Source organism: Anomalospiza imberbis, chromosome 2 (genome assembly GCF_031753505.1).
Source record: "Anomalospiza imberbis isolate Cuckoo-Finch-1a 21T00152 chromosome 2, ASM3175350v1, whole genome shotgun sequence".
Lineage (NCBI taxonomy): Eukaryota > Metazoa > Chordata > Aves > Passeriformes > Viduidae > Anomalospiza > Anomalospiza imberbis.
This window is the reverse complement of record NC_089682.1, coordinates 106,164,928-106,179,017: the sequence shown is the minus strand read 5'-3', so window position 1 is coordinate 106,179,017 and position 14,090 is coordinate 106,164,928. Positions and strand designations below refer to the sequence as shown.

General features: G+C 41.9%; 1 long non-coding RNA gene across 1 annotated transcript; it reads right to left on the bottom strand.

The window, feature by feature from the left end:
* Positions 1-4,091: 4,091 nt before the first annotated feature.
* On the bottom strand, positions 4,092-12,143 carry LOC137467268 (uncharacterized). The gene is made up of 4 exons (XR_010995475.1): positions 11,716-12,143; positions 11,532-11,597; positions 6,440-6,583; positions 4,092-4,967 (listed from the first exon to the last, which is right to left on the bottom strand). It is a non-coding gene; the product is annotated as an uncharacterized lncRNA (long non-coding RNA).
* Positions 12,144-14,090: the final 1,947 nt, after the last annotated feature.

Sequence of the window (14,090 nt, the reverse complement as noted above, 5' to 3'; positions counted from 1 at the left end):
AGTGCTGGAAGGGTCCCAGACTGTCAGCACAATGCAGGAAGGGAGTGGAGGACAGCATGCTGATACCCTTTCCTGTGTGCAGCTTGTGTGAGGGCCCTGATGGATGTGAGGAATGAGGCTAAGATGCAATACTGACAAGCTCTAAAAAGGGGAGCTTGATCACCTAATAAGTCCAGGAGTGTGAGGAAGAGAGACTGTATCACAGAACCATGGAATGGCTTGTGTTGGAAGGGCCCTTTAAAGGTTATCTAGTCCAACCTCCCTGACATGGGCAGGGACACCTTCTATGAGACCAGGTTGCTCAAAGTCTCATCCAGTCCTGTGATAATCTTCTTGTCCCTCCTCTGGACTCACTCCAACAGAACTACGTCCTTTTTACAGAGAGAAATTTCTCTGTATTCCTCACAAGTTACCAGTCCTTGCTTCCATCCTTTATAGGCTTTTTTTTTCTTTTTTGTGCTTGAGATTATCCAGGAGCTCCTTTTTTATACTTGCAGGTCTTCTGCCATTTTTGCCCAGCTTCCTTTTCATTGGAATGCATTGCTCTTGAGCTTGGAGGAGGTGATCCTTGAATATTAACCACCTTTCTTGGGCTGCTCTTCGCTCCAGAGCTTTATCTCATGATTTGCTATGCACAACCTTGAAAAGGACAAAGTCTGCTCTCCCTAAAGTCCAGGGTAGCGAGTCTGCTGTGTGCTTTCCTCCCTGCCCTAAGCAGTGACCACTTCATGATCACTATATCCCAGGCTTCCCTTCAGCCGCCCAGTCCCCACCAGTCTCATCTTGTCAGTGAGAACAAAGTCCAGCATAGCAAGTCACCTCATTGGCACCTCTGTCACTTGGAGAAGGAAATTAACATTGATGCATTCCAGTAACGTCCAGGATTGCTTATGTCCTGCTGTGTTGTCCCTCCAACAGATGCCAGGGTGGTTGAAATCTCCCATGAGGACCAGAAATTGTGAATGCAATATTGTTCCCATCTGTCTGTAGAGGGCCTCCTTGACACTTCCTGGTCAGGTGGCCTGCAGCAGACCACCCACTATAATGTCACCTCTCCCTGCCCTCTCTTTAATCCTGACCCATAAATTCTGGCTTGGCTCCTCACCCATCCCCAGCTGGAGCTCTATGCACTCCAGCTGGTCACTGGTATAGAGGGCAGCCCCACCTCCTCAGCTCCCCTGCCCATCCTTCCTAAAGAGCCTGCGTCCATCCATTCCAATACTCCAGCCATCACAGCTTTCCCACCACATCTCTGTGATGCCAGTAAGATCCTAGCCCTGCAGGTATGTGCACATCTGTAACTCCTCTTGTTTTTTTCCTGTTCTATGTGCAAAGACTCATGTAAGATTGATCCTGACGTAGCTGATTTACTGGCCAGAGTGGCTGGAATTCTTTTGTGCTGCTCTCCAGGTGCTCTCCTGCTGACCTGGGATCACTCTCTGGCCCTGTCATCAAACTGGTAGGAATGGGATGGATCGGTTCCCCACCCCCAGCATCATTATTTTCCCCTCTCTATCAACATGGTAACCTGATAACTGAAGAAGCTCCTGTCCCTCTCTGACATATGGACTCCATGAACCCCCTGTAGAATGTTTAAGTCCAGCATCATTTAGCACTAGTATTGTTTAAATCCTTAAAACTAGTTGATTTGTTTATTCCTATTCTTTTTCCTTATTAGATTATTTCAGTCTTCATTCTGAGGCTGCAAAACTTACTTTGAACATTCGAGGGAAATCCATTCATATGCTATTTTCTAATAGACCTTAATTATAAGAAATTAAATGATCCTCCAAACCCCCTATAGACTTCTCTTTCCTCAAAATGCACTTCTCACTGAGGAAGTAGCATGGCAAACATAGTGTTGTCTGTTAATAAAATGCACATAGATAAAAGATATAAAATTAACATATCACAAGATTATGAAATCACAAATTCTGTTCAGTCTCTGTTCCATTTGCCTTCCTGTCAGTTATTAATTTGACCTCTGCAAATATTCTTTGCAGTACGTCACATGGTTATAAATCAGCAAAGCCTTCAAAATTGCAGTCAAATCTCCCAAATACTAGAATAGCCTTATAGTGCAAAGTCAAACGTTCAGCTGCTGGCAATGCAATTAAAAGTCTATTGGTCTCCACAGGCTAAGAGAGTAGAATTTTGCAGAAGATTGCATGGCTAGCATGGAGTGCAGCTGGAGCAGGATGCAGTTTACATGACCTAGAGGTTCTCCAGCTCTAGAGACACCTTCTATCCCCTTGCGACTTGTTGCCACATATTCTTTCATTCCTGATTTATAACTTCAATCTTGTTTGCAGTAGCATTTGTAAATTTTGGGCAAGTGAAACAAAGGGATAGGTGATATATTCCTTAGCAGAGGAAATCTGTTGGAGAGAGACAAAAAGAGGATCACAGAGGTGATCAGAGGGCTGAACCACCTCTGCTATGAAGACAGGCTGGGAGACGTGGAGTCTCCCAGCCTGGAGAAGATAAGGCTCCAGGGGAGATCTTCAGCAGCCTTTCAGCACCTGAAGGGGACCTATAGGAAAGATGGGGATAAACTTTCTAGCTGTGTCTGTTGTGACAGGACAAGGGATAATGGTTTTAAACTAGAAGAGAGTAGATTTAGATTAGATAGATTAATTTTACAGTAAGGGTGGTGAAACACTGGAACAGGTTGCCCAAAGAGATAGTAGATGCAACATCCCTGGCAGCATTCAAGGTCAGGTTGAATGGGGCTCTGAGCAATCTGCTCATTGCCAGGGAAGTGGACTAGATAACCTTTAAAAGTCCCTTTCATCCATACCATTCTATGATTTTTAAGATCTGTATATTTTCCTGTTTATAGACTGCCCTACCCACAAAGGAGACCATTAGTATTTTAACTGGAAAGTAAGTGGCAGAAGTAAGATTGCTTTTCTTTATCACCCATATGTGAAGAAAGAGTGAAAAACTCCATCTGCTAGTATCTGCCATCTACTATCTAGACCATGGAGGAGCCCTGCAAATACCACCTCTGCGTGCTATTTGTGACTCTGTGGGTGTCACAGAGTCCAGCGGGCACCAGGCAGAAGTGATTCATTTGGCACACCTGTGCTGAAAAGCAGTGATATTGAGCAGCTGGGTCTTGGATGTGCAGTTTCAATTCCTTGCAATTTGATGTCCACTAGTCCACAAACACCACCAACAATTTACCAGTTTAACAATTTGCTGCTTCTTGAGTGAACCAGCATAAATGACCAGGGACATACCCTTAGCCTGCAGCAGGGACAAGATGGGGTGCTCCTGGGAAAACCTATACAAAAGGAAACTGCTTAACAAGCAGATTGTTAAAGCTGGTGAGTAAATCCCATTCCAGCACCTGCCCTAGGACAGCCCTTTATGGCAAAAGAAAAGTCTCTGCCAAGTTCTCAGGATCCATACAGGGAATACAAAAGGCAACTTCACTTTTCACTTTGCAAATCTGTCCTGGTGTCCTCTTCTTACATTTTTGCTAAATCCAAAAATCGGGGGTTTAGAGCTGTAGATAGGCACCTGCAGGTGCTCATGTGCCTCTCCCAGTCTGCCTGGAGGCTCTCTGCCTGGATGCTGTTACCAGCATCCCTCTTTGCCAGCATATTTTTCCATTCATCTTCCTTTAAAAAGTGTTGCAGAGCAGTTAACAGCTTCAAGAGGAGCTGTTGTCATTACTAATGTTTAGGGATTAGAAAATGTTAGTTCTGTGCAAATTATACTTAATTAGTGTTGTAAAATAATAATTATTTTTCATTAATAGAGTCCTAAATCTTTGAAAGCCTTAAATACTGTATATCTCATTATGCTACACAGTACAAAACCAGAGAAACCCTTTCATTAATTCATTAATGATTAGTTGGAAAAGCAATATGACAGATTATTTTACATGTTACCAAGTACTATTAGTACACTCACATACACAGCTTAATTTAGAACTTTAATATTAGAGTTTTAGTTCTTCAGCCATGGAAATTGAACAGAAAATTACCATGAAGATAAATTTTCATTTGATTTTCTTTTCAGCCACACTTTCTACCATGTACTCCTTCTTTTTTAAAATCCACACAATAAGAAAAAAAAAAATATGTCTTTAACATGGAGGACTACTTTGGTTTTTTTTAAAGCTAAATATCATTCAGTTAATGGATGGCCAGTTACACAAAATGTCCAAATCAGCAGTGCCATACTTTTGAAAGCAGTGAATCCTCTCTCAACTCAGCTGAGAGACCAGGCAGAAGTGCTTTAACAACTAAATCAGACCTTTAGTTATGGACTTCTAAACTTTCCCAAGGTAAAATGCCAGAAAAAATGAGGTTAAGTTTCATCAAAGTAAGTTAGCGAACATCATCTCTTTAGAGAAAGAAAGAGAGAATGAGAGAAAGCATGAGTCCTGTTCTATTCACAGTTTTGTCTCAAGAGGAGACAAGGAGGAGCACCTAGAAGCTGTCTGGGATGGGTCAGGCAGACAGTACCCTAAAAGCAGTGCCTTTATCACCCTGTGACTATTCCCTGCAGATCTACACCTTCCTCACAGCCCCTTGTTTGGACAGCAGAGCTGTGACCACTGTGCTCTGTGTGAGCGCTCCCAAAGCCAGGCTCTGACTCAGTTACCCCCTGTGCATGATCAGATTATTCAGGCCACTGGGTCTAATTTAACTGGAGTTATCCCTACACATAAAAAGTAGATGACTGAAGAAAAAGTCACACATTTCTGCCTGAATGCACTCTTGCAGCAAAGCAAGCCAAGATGACATACACAGGCTCTGCTGCTCTATTTTTGTGAACTGCACATGAAATATGAAGAAAATGTCTTTAAATGACAGCTTTGGAAATGTCTGTTGGCAAAGTAGATGTTTTGCAGGACATTCTGCAGTAACTTCTTGCCTGGTGGATAGGACTCTTCTACTCTTAAAATGGAAGGAGAAATTCACAGATCAACTCCTCTGCTTAAATAGATGCTAGGGGAGAAAGCACAGAAGGGTATCTGTCAGGTCCTTCATTTCTTATCCCTTCAAGGTTTTGGGTGGTCTTTGGCGGTTGCAGGCTTCTACTCAGGTGCACCTACACTAAATGGAGCGCTCAAGCTTTCCATAAAAACTTTGTCAGAATACAGGCTTCCCCTTTCACAAGGAAGCCCAACCTTTTGAAATGTGCTTTGATTACACTGCAATATCTAGTCAGGGAGCTAATAGTATATGTGTTTCAGATAAAAAAACCAATCAACCAATCAACCAAAAAGCCCTCAACAACTAAAAAAAATATTACCACAATTTAACTATTTATTCTAATATTTTCTAATGTTCTATTCCATGAATTTTAATACAGGAATTCACAGAAAAAAATGAAATGAGAGCTTGGTGGTGTAAACAAGAAGTTTCAACCCTTTCACATGGAAAACTTTGTCAAAGTTGTGTGCTTGCCAAAAATTTGCAAATTCCTCAAGTCTTCTGTCCAGTACAAAGGTCTTCCATCAGAAATGTTTTGTATTCATGAGTTTACTCAGAACAAGCAGTTTCACATGCTCTAATGAGCTGTATGCGAAGACAGTAGACATGCACTTAACCAACAAACAATGTTTTTCTCCACCCCATACTCAGCAGAATGCAAAATAAATTCCATTATTTGCTTCATTTGCGTCTTTTGAGGACAGTAATATTGTAAACATTATTAGTGCTTTACATTGACATCTGTCTGTGGAAGGACACAGAAGTTAGTCTTACCACAGGGTGTAAATTACCACTGGCCCTCTGGAAAGAAAGTCCCAGACTGCGGCTGGGAAGACCAGGAGTGGGGATGTCCCTGCAGGCCAGCCAGTCTTTGAGAATCTTTTTTAATGATCATTGTAAATCCTGAAGATGTACGGAAAACTTTAGTTTCTGTGATGCTTTCTAAACCACAGGAATATATTTAACACATTAATAAAAAGGAAAAAAATCCAAACAAACCCTAGGAACAATCCAGTTCCTGTCATCTCTCTTGATTTTTCATTTAGTAGACTTCTTTATGGATTAAAAAACTTTTTTTTCTCCTTCTTGTTGTAAAGAGTGTTCATTGAAGCTTGGCCAATAGATGGTATCACCCTTTCCAAAGTCTATGCTATGGGAGGCCTATGGAAGCATATCTGCTCAAGGCATTCATGCAAATTATTACTTACTGCCCTATATGCTCATAAATTAATAGCTTCTCTGTGGATGAAAAACAGAAATTAGACAACCATTAAGGTTGAACAATGTATAAAGAATATTAAATATTAATATATGAAATGAAAAAATATTGCAAGAGATATGAATAGATATGCCAGAAGCATAACAAGCCAAACCTAGGAATGTAAATAATAAAAACATGTTTTGAGCTAGATATTCTGGATGGTTTAGTATTCAAATTAAAGTTTGTTTTCCCATTCAATAAAAACAAAACAAAAAGTATTTACCGTTGTTGCCTTATTTGCATGAGAGTTTGTTTTCCTCCTGTGAGCAGAAGCAGATCTTTAAGCGGAGGCGAATCAGGATGGAAAGGCCACTTTCCCATCGGTGCGTTTTTCCAGGAGTGTTTCAGTGAGGTGTGGATGGCAGCTCTGCAAGTTCAGGAGCAAGAATACCCCTTACAATTCAAAGTGTTATTTGAATGAATAATTGCAAAGCTAGCTTGTGCATTTTAATGACTTGTGTCGGCAGCAACGATAAAATTGAAATGGAAATTGGATGAAGTTTTTACTTAATAGTAGGATAAGGCTGCCTGTTGCTGAAGCATTGTGGCTGACTGCATGTGTCACTTGTTTCTGGCAATTATGCCTTTCCTTGGAGCCCTGTCAGAGCTACAGGACCTATCATTTCACACAGCCCATCAGCTGTGAAAAAAATCATGTTAAAAATACCTGATTTCTTTGTGAATCCAAGTTCATTTTTAAAATATATTACACCCTGGCCAGCTTCAGCTCATTTCTGCTAATTCTGAATTAAATTCTACACTTCGCTGTCCCCAGGAGAATTATTGCAAAGGTACTCTATGGATTTTGACCTTAACCATGGATTGCTTCAGCCAGACCTTGATCCAGCCTCCTGTGAGGCCCCTAGGAGTGACAAGTGCACTCATTTTAGACACACATTTAGTGAAACATCAGATGGAGAATGTCCTTGCTCCCACACTCAGTTTTATACTATTTCATTTAGCCACATGTTCATTTCCCAGGGCTTAGGCTGGACTGTCTCACAGGGTGCTTTCCAAAAACTCTAGATCCATTCCTGGCTAAAACCTTGGTGTGAATCTTACCAAGATTAAACCACCTCACTTTTAAATTGAGTGCATAGAGCTGCACGGGTCCCACTTTAGTTAGGGTACGAAATCTGGGCTGTTCCCATGCTGGGGGCTGTTTTGTGGGATTCACTGGAATGAGCAAACAGTAAGAAGGAATCTGGTATATTTGTAGTAGGCAGAAAACGTTTTTCAGGATAGTCCCAAAACAGTCTAATGAACATAGACATCTAAAGATTTCAGATCCAGATGCTTGGTTTAATCAACACGCACATGCACACACACAGAGCACATGTTGGCTCAGAAAACTGATTAATTACTAAAGCTTTTGATTAATACAGGTCATGGAAAAAACCCAGCATTTGTTTTAGGAAGGAATGCTTTTCTTTCTGCCTGTAGTTTGAAAAAAAAAATTGACTCCTGACTGCTTCTCAGTTCTGATTGATAAAATTTTTCAAAATAATTGCTGTGTTTTTATACAACATAATAACCACATAAGACAAAGAACCAATCCTTCTAAAGGCACATGATACTAAAAGCTAGCCTTCAAAGTACTTGGGGCTGTGTCCAACACCGGGAAAATCCAAAATAACATTGCAAAACTGTACTATCAGGCATAGGGTCAATCAGGTTCAGCTCCAGAGGAGGTGGCATCTGTTACCTACCTCATGTTTTAGTAAATAGTCTGGTTTTTATGTGACAAGTGCAAACAGAGATACAAATTAATGGGAAAAGAAAAGCCCCAATTGTCCATTTGTGTCACATTGCAAACTGCTGGGTGAAAAACAGCTCAGCATCATTTAATCATCCTGTTTTCCCTCTCCTTTTGCACTCATTACATTCATTACTGGTCACAAAAGACTGCTCACAAAACAGCTAGTGATTTTAATTTAATGCATCCTTTCTAAAACCTGCAGGGAAATTAAAGGAGAGAGCAACCTGGGGAGGGCTGGGGAGCAGAAGGGGGAAATGGCACATCTGAAGCTTTAAATGCTAATAGTCAAACATTTCCCAAATAGATCTGAGCTGACCCTAAACACATTGGGAGGGCTTAACTCATTAGTTTGCAAATTGAGTCAAATTGACACAAGGAGTTTCCTTGCAGTGCCTTTAAATCTCTGATGGAGGCTGGTGAGTGACCTCTCAATCTGACAGGCCAACAGTTGCCAAACCATCTCAATATCACAAAATCCAATAAAACAAGCTACCCAGGCAGATCACCAAGGGCTGGTGCATGCTTTTTTTTCCCTTGACATTATTCCAAAAGTTGTTGTTGCCACCCCCAGCTAAATATGGGGGCATCATTGCTTTACAAAGGGGTAACTAAATAAAAGAGCAGTCATCAACCAATCTAATGAGTACAGGGTGTAATATTAGGGAAGCATGACAATATTTGGTTGGAGCTGTAGGGAGCCTGTGGAGCACAGCTCACCTGGGGGGCGCTTCTCTAGAAAATGGCACCCTTTCAAATTGTTCCTCCTAGCTGGAGTGGGGGCTTTGATGGTAGATTTGCTCTTTCAAGTCCTGTCTCCTCATCCACTGAAATAAATAGAAAGGCTCCCACTGACACTAGAAAGGTGAGAAGAGGGAAATATGCACTGTGGAAGGCAGGAAGGGTCTGTGCTGGCATGAGAATGACCTGCAACAAAGCACGGGTCACCACAGCTGGAGGAATGGGATTTATCTCCTCAGAAAGGGCACACACATGTGGGTGTCTGCCCACAAGCTAGGTGCTTACACTGTCAGAGGTGCTTGCCCCTCCCTGAGGTGCCCCAATCCCTTTGACCAGATCTCCAGCAGCTGTTCTACAGGAGCCTCAGCATTCAGCTCACTCCGAGCTCCTGCATGCTCATTTGCCTGAACCCTGACATCCTGGGTGGTAGCACCAACCTTCTGTTTTCCAGCCCCTCTTGTGCACTATTTGTCCCTTATAGAAGTTGCTGCCATCTCTAGCCACCTGCTTCTGACTGGAAACCATGCAGGAAAAAAGCCCTGCTCCTGTGGATGTGTTCCAAAAGACCTTAATGGCTCCATTATTTAACACTGGGGAAAGCCTCTTTGAGGCTGATTTTGACAGCAGGTTGACAAGGATGCATCACAACGAAAGTAGAAGATTTCTACTTAATTTTCAGAAATAATATCACAGTGATCTGGGTAAAAAATATTGCAGAGTCTGAAAGTGCTGTTTAAATATGAGTTTAATAAGGTTAATATGCCTAAAGCACACAGAGCAAAAGTCCTCCAACACACTACTGTACACATCTTCCTTGGGATGCAGTCCAAAGTCAATTGTTCTTGACTTGACTTGACTTCCAAGGCACTTGACATGGAAATTATTCTCAGTGCTTATTTTTATCTTTTTCATATTGTTTCTGGTATTTAACTCAAGGCTCTCCAAAATATTTCTTGTGTAGTCTCACACTTTCTACCCCCTTCTGCCAGAAGCACGTGTGCTGTGATGTCCCAGTGAAGTAACTCACCAGTTACCAGCTGAATGCACGCTTGTAAAGATGATCACTGAGTGAAGGCAAACAGCCTTGGGAGACCAATTAAGCCACATGGTTATTTTGACAGATCATGTCCTAAAGGACAGCATTTTGAACAGAAATGGGAAGTATATGTCCTTCAGAAATATTCCTGCATCTTCATGCACAGGATATGGATATGGGAGCCAATTACTGCTGTGTTTAATTGCTCCTCTCCCCACAATGAATTCTCTCTCTCCAGCCTGCCTGTTACACTTTATTTACTTACTGAGGAGGAAAATCTCCCTCACATATCCCATGATCAGAACTGGTGCAATGGCTGCTACTGCAGGGCAGCTGACTTCACCAAGTTCACACCTTCTCCTCCCCAGCAACTTGTTTGTGTGACGATCCCATAAACCTATGAAATTAATTTTGCACTAAAAATAGAGGCAGTTAGCTAAGGTGATATAGTGCTTCAGCACTTCCATGCCTAATTTTCTGTCCTGTGCTGAGACCACAGTTCAGAGACTTTGGAGTTCAAAATCTCAGCTCAGTGTTACCACAGCATCCAACAGCAACTACCAGGGCTTGGCCTTTTGGAAGCTCAGTATTTCCTTGTGGGAGAGTGCAAATCATTCCTTCTGTGTTGGAGCATCAACTGTGTCCCCCTTAGCTTGACTGTTTACCCAAAAGAATTATTTTGCAATGCAAACTGGTCTTGTTATCCTGGGTAGAGTTCCTGTTTCTTCCTAAAAATTGTTTTTTATAAATAATTGGCCACAATTTGCCTCTTTTTTTTTTGAAGACGGAAAGGAGGCAAAGCCATAGTAAATGAAATCTTGGACACTTGAGTCTGATCTCCTTCATTGCTTATTTGTTCTCTTTTGCCTTTTACTAATGAGTGTTATACTTCCCTTTATTCTACTTTTATTTCTGTTTTGTTGAAGAACTTCTTTTGGTTGTCTCATACGTCCCTTGCTAATTGAAATGCATTTTATGACAGCTTTTTTGATTTTATCTCTGTCATATAACCCTCTGTTTGGTGGGAGAATTTTAACAAGGGGGTTTCCAAGAGACTTTGCAGCTTCTCCTGCCAATGCAGCAAACCATTGTGTTGTAAACACATCCAGCTCTGCCTGACGATTGTGGGTTATTGTGCTCCTCATACTAATTACCCTCTACAGGGAGATAGTGTGCAGAAACATTGTGAAAACCTTGTCTTCTCTTCCTCCAGCTTTTTGTTCCATTCTTACATCCTTGGCATCCAGCTTTTTGCCACTCCTCAGTGTCTCAGGCATTTCATGTTCCTTTTTCTCTGCCTTCTCTTTTGCAACAAATGAAGAGTCTGTTTTCTTAAACTCCCTTCCCTGCTGAAACACCTGAGCATCTCCATTGCTCTTTCTACGACTCCAATGCCCATCTTGTAAAGCAGCACCTGGTATAAACACACCATTTCGGGTGAGGTCTTCATCTGCTGCCAGGAAATAACTTTATTTCCAAGTTCAAGACTGCTCAGTTCTTGTCTTGGATCATACTCAACAGTGCAACAACTCCACTGAGACCCTCATCCTGGCCATCCAAGAATAATCATCTTGTCTGTGCAAACATGCTCAGTCACCATTTACAACGAGGTACCCTTTGCATACAGTTATTTCTGTATCCCCTTACAGACTCAAGGCATGTTAGGATAAGAACTATTCACCCAGCCCTTCTGCAGTAAGATCTGTCAGAGTTTGTCTGCTGTCATAAAACATAATAATAACTGTTAACATGTGAGTGCCTGAACTAGAAGAGCTGACTTACCTGCTTGGCTGAGAGAAGCTCTCTTGATGTTTGAAAATCCATTTCTTCGCATGGATAAAATGAAACCTGTGCAATGAAGCTTTTGTACAAACCTTTTAGACCTCTGAGACAAATCAAGGGCCCAGCCTTGAATTCTCTTTTAGAGATCATCCCACCACTAATTTGACAAAAGAATAACCCATACCAAGGGCACAGAATGAAACCTCATCTAGTTTTTAATGGCTTCCTCAGTCTCCAGGAGAATCCTCTTGTCCCCAGGTACAGCAACATGTCCATGTCTTGGCCTTTTGCCACCCCAGGTGAAACCTGGCCATTTCTCCCCATTTACCCTCCTTCTTTCCTCAGCTCCAGCTCCAGGGAAGGGCCTCTGTGAAACCCATTGCAGCAAAGAGCCAACACGGGTGGGGTGAGTCAATGCCTGGAGCCTTTATTTAGAGGAGAATGAGCACAAATGCCATTTTTTGCTCACTAGCCTGGTTTGTGAGGTCTGGGAGCATGTGGGCTTCTTTTCTGCCTCACTGAAAAGTAGTCATCTTCATCAAGTGTCTGAATGATGGCAGTTGGATGTAAAATACTCTGATGAATAGTGACAGTGATACATGATTTTTAATTGTTTTAGCAATTAAATTCTCACATGTTGGAGAGTGGAAATTTTGAATATAACATGCAGGAAAACCTTCTGCATTTCATTATTTGTGGCATGTATTTAAAAAATAATAAAACTTTCAGAAAAATCTGTACACATTTAACATCTTTTATCTCTTTTCTAATCCTTTAAATCCCTTCATTTACTCCAAAGTTGCTTAAACTGTTATCAACCTTTTTGAGGGCTCTACATCTTAATCACAACTGTATGACAAATATTTGATGATATAGTACGCATTTGGCAGATACTTAGGACTCAAATGATAATACCAAAACAGAGGTTTCATATGATTACAGAGACTAAGGGATTAGAAGCCAGATTTAAATGGGTCCAAGGGGCAAATTCAAAGACTTCAATCATCTTTTTAAAAATAAGATGCCATGGTTTGTAAAAAAAAAAATCTAAAATGAATTTGCCAATGATCCCTCCTCCATAAATATTCTATCACTTCATCAAACTTACTTATTTATTTGAACTGCCTTTGAAGCTCTTTTATTTCAAGCAGAAAAAGACCCCGAGTTCAACTGCATACATTACACAAGGGGAAAAAAATAACACTTATGTAAAACCTCAGTGGGAAATTTCCCTTCTTCTATTCTGTGAAGAGCAGACATTTCCCCAGAGCTGCTTTTGAGTTTCGTGGTAAATCAAGCCTCCAGGTAAATCCTTCTGAGTGGGAGTGAAGCACTGAGAAATGGCACACAGTGACAAGCTGGGGGGTTGTTCTTCATGTCCATGCAGTGAGCTGGAGGCACGTCCCATGGAGCATCCACTCGGTGGCTGGGTCTGGGTGGCCACTAATCCCAGTGGAGGTCGATTGCTCAGCAAAGCTGCCCACACAGAGGTGAGCAGTGCTGTCCAAAGTGTCCAGCAAGCCCAGCAGGTCCTTACAGGGCTGGCAGGTACATGGCACTTCAGGGAGACCCGTGCCCTGGCTTATCCCTGGCTGGCAGCTGGTGCAGTTTGGAGTTACAGACATGACCTCTCCCCTGCAGGGCTCACCAGGCTGGGGCACTGCGCTGGTGTCACCATAGCGCTGTCATTTCCAGAGCTGCTATCCTGGACCTGGCTTGAACACCTACATCGTGCTGGAGGATGCACTAAGGACTCACTGAGCAGGGGAATCATTATTCCAAGCTAGCATATCTCCTTCTCATCTCCCTTTCTTTCAGAATGAGAGAAGGGTTGGGTCTAAATTTGTGGAGTGCCCATTATCTTGAAGAACTGCTCAGCACATTTAGGATTAGAATCTGCAAAACTTTTAAGCTTTCAGTCATTATTTTTTTTTAATCCCAACTTAACTTTTTGCTAGTTTCATGCCTGGAGCTGGCTTGTTAGGGGTTTTTAGTATTAGTATTGGTAAAAGAAGAAAAGAGTGTAAAGAAATGTGCAGCCCAGAGTGGAACAGAGAGTGGCCTAAGTTACCCTGCAGGAGCACCATCTCAGGCTGAGAGGTGCAAAACATCCCCCAGAAAATCTTTAGCATTATCAGTACTCAACACTAAAGACATGAATTTTTCTTCTTACTGTCAATTTTATTTTACAACACTGATCCTCTAACCAAACAAAGCAAGCTGTGCTGCAAGTTCCACTCTTCCTTTCTTACAAAGAATCCAAACAGAGAAAAAGTGACTAGAAAACCTGCTGGGACATAGGGGCAGAGAGAACCAATACTTTATTCCTTTGGGAAGAGAACTGGTGGCTGAACAGGAGCAGAACCCATGTCCTCAGGATGCAATGGAAGACAGGAGGACTAATGGTGGAGATGCCAAGCATGCAGCTGATGTGCTGGCCCTCAGCACTGATGCCTGCTCTGCCTCCTTGCTGCATGTCTCACTGTGTTGCCATGAGTTCCAAAACTGTATTAGTGAGCAATACTTAAGGACTTCAGGCACACCACAAATCCTGAAGAA